The 6803-nt window shown below is 30.6% G+C and overlaps 1 long non-coding RNA gene across 1 annotated transcript in view; it reads left to right on the forward strand.

Moving 5' to 3' along the window:
* LOC111088420 overlaps window positions 1-6803 on the forward strand; it is a 27024-nt gene that overhangs the window by 14356 nt on the left and 5865 nt on the right. Inside the window, exon 2 of the long non-coding RNA XR_002612942.1 lies at window positions 1885-2148. This is a non-coding gene — a long non-coding RNA (uncharacterized LOC111088420). The remainder of the gene's footprint in view (window positions 1-1884; window positions 2149-6803) is intronic.

Consider the following 6803-nt stretch of genomic DNA (forward strand, 5'->3'; position numbering starts at 1 on the left):
ATGCTTGTCATTTTTTTAAAATCATATTTGATGTTATGTAGAATTCCAATAGTCCTTAGTGACGTTTTGTTTGTGAAATACTTGCATTTACAAATGGGTAACTGTATTCATGTAATACCAATTTAAACTTTTCCTGTTGTTATTATTTTAGGTTAAACTTGCATAACTGTGTTTAAATAAATGAATAAAAAATAAAGGCTTTTCAGCAGGTGATAGGTTATTACATAAGGCTTGAATGGTCCTCATAAGTGGAAAATAGATCAGAAACCAAATAACTCATTCACTGTGTCTAGTTACTAAGATTCATGTTTTGCAATTTTTTTTTTTTTTAATATTCTTGAGCCATGAGGTTTAATGATTTATTTCAAAAAAGTTTATATGACATGCTTTGTGTTTCAGTTAATTAGTTGTTTCACACCCTGAGTTTTTCTTTGGATCAGAATTAATCTCACAATATAACATTTATTCAGTTCCATACTCAGCATAAAGAAGCTATACTGTAGAACACACTTGTCTATTAAAATTATTCCTCCTGTAGTTCAAAATTTTTATGTACTTAAGAAACTTACTCACTACAAATAATCTTCTGTTTACATGATTAAAAGAAAAAGATCAGGTATATACAATCAGGCTAAGAATAGTTAAAACATTTTCATTAATACTTTGAATTGATTCTTAGTCACAGCTTGCCAGTTATAAAATAAGCTGTACTTCGGAGGATATCTCAAGCAGCTGAATTATGTAAACATGCAAATTAATAAGCTATTATTAGAAAAGTTGAAGCAAAATCTACCAATTTTTTTTATTATCAAGAACTGCAGTGTATTTTTAGAATAATCTCATATCTGTCCACACAGTTTTAAATGGATTAATTGAATATGTTCTGTAAGTGGAATGATTTTGTGTCTAAATTCATTATGTAAAACCTGAGTTTTGTTAGATTTAAGACAATTTTCTTATGCATAATTTACAAATTAATCAAAAATGAAGAATGTAGCGAATGATGTATGTTTCTTCAGGTGTTTTTCTTACTCTCATCAATACACTTGATTTTATTTTTGCACTGAAATAGAAACTTGAAACAGTTTTTATCTTTACATGATTACATGTTTGATGGAATAATTGAGAAACATTGAATGAGAGATGTTTCTTACTTTTATTAGATAGAGGGATGGTTATATTTTCGTTTAGAAAATCCTAATCCTGTGAAGAAATAAAGCTTGTGAGGAATCTTACATGTTTTACCATTACAACATTCTGGGGTAGCATGTAGTGGGATATGGATGTACTCCTGTTCAAACTGAGATGTGTGAAATATTAAATTTTGTTCTTACTTACAATGTGTCATTGTGAGATCATACACTCGTCAAATGTGCCTTGTAATCTGTAAGACATGTATACATTACATAACAATTCTGCAATGTTTCTACAGATTTGTCTTAGTTGTGCCAAAAAAACAAAAAACAAGCAATAAAGTTTATATTCTGAACTTAAACATTTGCCAAAGACATTTTATACTTTGTGGAAGGAAATTAAGAAAGTTAATTTTGTGTGTGTGGACTGTTGTGTAGTGTTTAACATGTAAATATAACAATAATTTAGAAAATTTGTTCATTCAACATTTTTGTCTTTAAATAAAAAACTATTGAAAGTTTAATTTGCATTATTTGTAAAATATAAGTTTAAGTGATTATATTTTGTTTATAATAGTAAATAATTTTGACACATAAACACGATGTATTTGCGAAAGGAAGTTATTGTAACATGTTAACTTTATTATTTTTTTTTCCATCAAGCCTTTTCTTTTCTTTTAATGAATATTTTTCCTCTAGTTCTTTGCATAAGTTAAGTTTCATGTTCACTACCATCTTCTTCTATTTCTAGATACATTGCAGAACAGACGTATGCACCAGGGAAATAGAAATGCCCCATTCATATGTCCTGTATGCAAGAAACCATTCAAATCATATGAATCAGAAAGAACCCATTTCCACTACCAGCATACAAGTCATCGAAACTTTGCCTGTAACATTTGTGGGAAAGTGTTTACACGGAAACATGCAATGTTGCAGCATCGATTGAAGCACAGTGAATTTGAACAGTTTAGTCCAGTAACTACATTGTACCATGCTTAAAACAAACAACCAGGTTGGAAAGATTTAAATGTAATGTATGTGATAAAAACAACTTTAACAAGTTGAAAATTCACTGACTACACTCCTTGTTTCTGGCTTTAAAAGCAAAAGAGAGAATGAACATTCATTTGTTACCTCTTTTTTCTTCTCAAAATCACAACAGATATTTAGAAATTAGACATTTTACTTTTTTTATATTTAATACTTTGCATGTTGTGTATATTACTTTCTTGTTTTCCAGTCACACAATTTTGAATCAGTATACGAGTTCTGTCTCCACAAAAAGTTAGAAAATGCATGTTTTACATTGGAATATCACATAAGAACAAAGATGTGTTAACTTGTTTTAACTTTAAACCATGTGTAGCTTAGTATTCTGTCCAGTGTGTGCAACAGTGAACATTATCATCTAGTTTGTTGAATATTTGGTATCCACTAGTCACTTTGATATTAAACTCTGTTGATGTTCCTTATTTCATTACATTTTATATCAGGACTTTGCACTTCAAACAAACAGAACAAGCACATGCATTTGCAAAGTAAGTCACATATCTTTTATGTATTTTCAGTGCTGCTGTTTTTGTTTTCATGCACTGATTGTAGGAATAAATTATGTGTAAGCATTTGTTGATATGCATGAAATTCTTTGTGGTGTTATTTTTTACCATAGTGGAAAAGAACATTAGAATGATCTACAAATATGTAAAATGCATCAAATCATATGGACTTGGTTCATAGTATAAACAAATAAGTATGGGTTATGATAATATGGTGATTGCGAGTTTAAAATATATATATGAAACATGGTTATAGATTATTCATTATCACAATCACCAGTATAAAACCTGAGAGCATCATTTTTTGTTATCAGTAAGATAATAGTCAATAAACTAGAATGAACTAATAGTTGTACATCAGTTATTAATATTAGAGTTTTGTGACCAGACATTTCATCTTCCCAAGAAATGGAAAATACTGAATTTCATGAAATATAAAAAAATATTATATATTTGATTAATCGATTTATATTTCATGGAAGAAAGGCCCACCAAACCATTTAACATCAGATTCAGTGTGAAAAGTCCTTATCAAAGTATGCCCATATGGTCATGGGGAATAGAAATAGAAGGTGTACTAAGTACATTCTTATGGTAAGTAATGGATTAAGATGAGTATTTGACATTGGGAATTTTAGCCTTTTATTTTCAGTTAGTCATGAATAGTAATGACGTACACACAAAAATTTTCCAGTACACATTGTTAAAGTTTTTAAGTTCATAAAAGGATTGTATTAGTAGTAGTATTTTATAAATGGGCTAAGCATATCTTAATGGTTAACATTCCAAGTTACAGAAAGATTTGTCCGTCCAAAGTTTGAGATGTGATGCTGCTAAACACATTCTGTACTTTTAGCTGTAGATGTGTTATAAATATGACACTCACTCCCAGCATTCAGTTCAAAGAGCCAGGTAAAGCCAGTGTAGTGATGGGTGCTGTTGACTGGCCTGGTTTACCTCTCTCTGGTCAGTAATTAAAACTTAGGGATAGCTATATCTGAGCTCTTGGGGTCTCTATTGTAGTCATTTAGCTCAAATGTGCCAAGGAGCCATGCAGGTTGTAAAGTCTAATCTAAATAAGTGGAGACCACTGTAAATATATATCTCATTGAATATATTTAACATTAAATTTGTAAAACGATGTATGGACTATGAAATAGGGTAAGAGGAGAATATAAAACAACATTGCAGTTTTGCCACTATGTTACACACTTTATTTCTGGATTTGTAGATTAACAAGTAGGGTATAGTGAGGCATATGCATAGGGGGAGAGGATGCTCCCCTCCTACAAGTGGGGATCCAGGGGGATCCTCTTAGGAAAGGTTTTGGAATTTACACCTGAAATGATGTATTCTAATGAAATTTTTTACATACATACAATTTATAAAAGAATTAACCATACAGGAGACATAGAGAGTTGTAAAACTTTACATTTTAATAACTGGCATTTTTTCATTGAGAGAAAACAATCGGATTAAGATTTTATATCAAAGGAAATTCAAATCTTGAATTTTCAATTTTATGCATGGGTATATGTATGTATGCCTAGCTAGGCCTTGGATATGCAATGTCTGTAAGTCCATTTTAAAGTTCCCACTTTCAAATATGAATATATTCTTTGTATTCTGTGGAGGTGGGCTCTTTACTTTCTTGGATTAAAAACTCTTTTAGGATAAAACGTGTGTAGTTAGATTTGTTATGGTAAATTTAAGGAAGTGTTAAAGGAATAGTAACTGTGCTTTTGACAAGTGAATATATTATTATATATATCGTTATGTCAGTATTTATGTTAATAAGATAAGCTAGAAATGGAGAGCATTGCCATATTTATTATAAAGATCAAGATTATTCGTTTTGGTTGTTTATTTTTCACTTTAAAGTACTAAATTTGTGTATGTTCCATGTTTGATGCACTAAACATGGCTCAGTGGTTGGTGTGCCAGACTGTGTAGCTGAGGTTCCTTGACTCTTTCCATATCATAAAAAAAAAGCAGGCTCTACACCTTGGCACTGTGAGTGTGTTATAAGAGTGCAGTCAAGTCCCACTATTCAGTCTGACAAGAGTGGGTAGTGGGTGGTGTTGACTAGCTGCCTTCCCTCTAGTGTATCACTTCAAAATCAAGGATGGCTAAAGTAGATAGCTTTCGAGTAGCTTTATGCAAAATTCAACAAATAAACAAGTCTGTTTACTTGATGCACAACTTCCTGAATCATTAACTTACACTGTTAGTTTCTCTTCAGGTCAATGGATATGTATATATATGTCTCTGTAATATGTAATCTGAAAATTCTCAATAATAATTGGGAAGTTTTGTTTGTTGTTGTTCAGTTGTTTGTTAATTATAAATACCAGATTCAAACAATATGTTATTTTGATATGTAATGTATTACCTTTGTGGCTCAGTTCTTAAGTTGTTAATGAAAAAGAAAAGTTATTATCAGTTTCAGGAAAACAGATACAAGTATACATAGAAGGGATTTCATATTTTCTATGAATGGTAAAGCCAAGGTGTGCATGAAAGTTTTCTTGGAAAATGGTCAAAATAAAACTCAGTATGCACATGTGGGTCATCTTTTTTGTCTTTTATAAATCAAGAAATTTATATATTGAACATGGATATTATGGTGAACATTGTTGTAATCAGTTTTTACATACTATGACAAAAATAAAGTTGCCAAACTCAAAAGTCAACCACTGTAACCCATTTAGTTAATCATACAACTCATCAAATTGAAATTAGATTCTCTTATAGCCATTGAAAACAATTTTCTAAAAATAATTTAGATTACTACATGAGGGTATTAACATATTCTTCATTTTGTATACCACACCAGTTAATGTAATCTGACCCCTCTAATCTGCCAAGGATCAATCGGTACAAAAGAAACAAAAAAAAAAGGATGTAAGTTGTAGTGCTTACAAAAGTACCAATTTGTGTATATGTGTTACTTTGTCCATCGATAGAAATCAGGTATATGTATCTGTAAGTAAAACACTGTGTAGTAGTAGGCTCATAAAAAGTTATGTAAACAGGTAATTTTGTTGTGTGTTTGTGTGGAGCAGTTTTAAATGTGGTAACTTTAGTTTTTTTTGTATAAATTTGTGTTGTATTTACATGCAATACTGAGAGTTTATAGTGCAAGTTAAGAAGGCAACCTGTAATTGAAATTAATATTATATGACTGTATCATTTTCACACCATTTAAATCTTTGTGATAATTGAAAAAGAAAAAATGTTTGGTTGATTAAACTTATTAGTTGTCACATGTACAAATTGTACTAATAATTAGTTCTGATCACCGTAACTTTTACTCGTGACTTAACCACTGTATTTATTTATTATGTAATTTGCTCTCTTGCAGAATAGTTTTGATAGCAATAAAGTTTGGTTTCAGCAGAAGTACTTACACTTTCCTGTGTGCTTATTGTTAACTTACATACCTTGTTAAAAAAAAATAGGGTAAGTTGCGATTGTAATTTGGAAGTAACTGCAAAAATTTTTTTTAGATAAAATTGTTGAATATTTTAAAGTGTGTTAAAGAAAGCATATAAAACTCTTTAGATTTTTATTTAAATTATTGTGTAAATCAGCTTCTTTGAGATTATAGTGGTTTGTAGTAGAAGGTATCGAAAATCGAACTGGTGTGTTTAAGCCTTTGTAGGCTTGGTTTGGTTTGATATTTCATTGGTGGTAGTGTCCAGAGTCACTGATGAGGAGTAGAATTCTCCGAAACTAGTCTGACTAACAAGACACACACCCCAATGAAAGAATAGACCATTCCAAGCTTTTACTTGTTGTTAAACAAATGTTTAAACAACTCTACTTATTCAATTAGTATAGAGTAATTTGAAGTTAAGCACAAAGCAACATAATGGGCTATCTGTGCTCTGCCCACTACGGGTATGTAAACCCGGATTCTTGCATCGTAAGTTCGCAGACTTGCTACTGGGGGGCAAGTAGTACATGTGTTAAAATCATAAATAATATTCAACGTTAAACTGGTACACAATTAAAAACATTTTACTTAGGCCTATCTCGAAACATGTAGAGTCGTCAACTTTTTGAAGGCCATAGATAAGCCTAAATAAAATGTTTTTAATTGTGTAAC

Source organism: Limulus polyphemus, unplaced genomic scaffold, assembly GCF_000517525.1.
Source record: "Limulus polyphemus unplaced genomic scaffold, Limulus_polyphemus-2.1.2 Scaffold3723, whole genome shotgun sequence".
NCBI classification, from domain to species: Eukaryota; Metazoa; Arthropoda; class Merostomata; order Xiphosura; family Limulidae; genus Limulus; species Limulus polyphemus.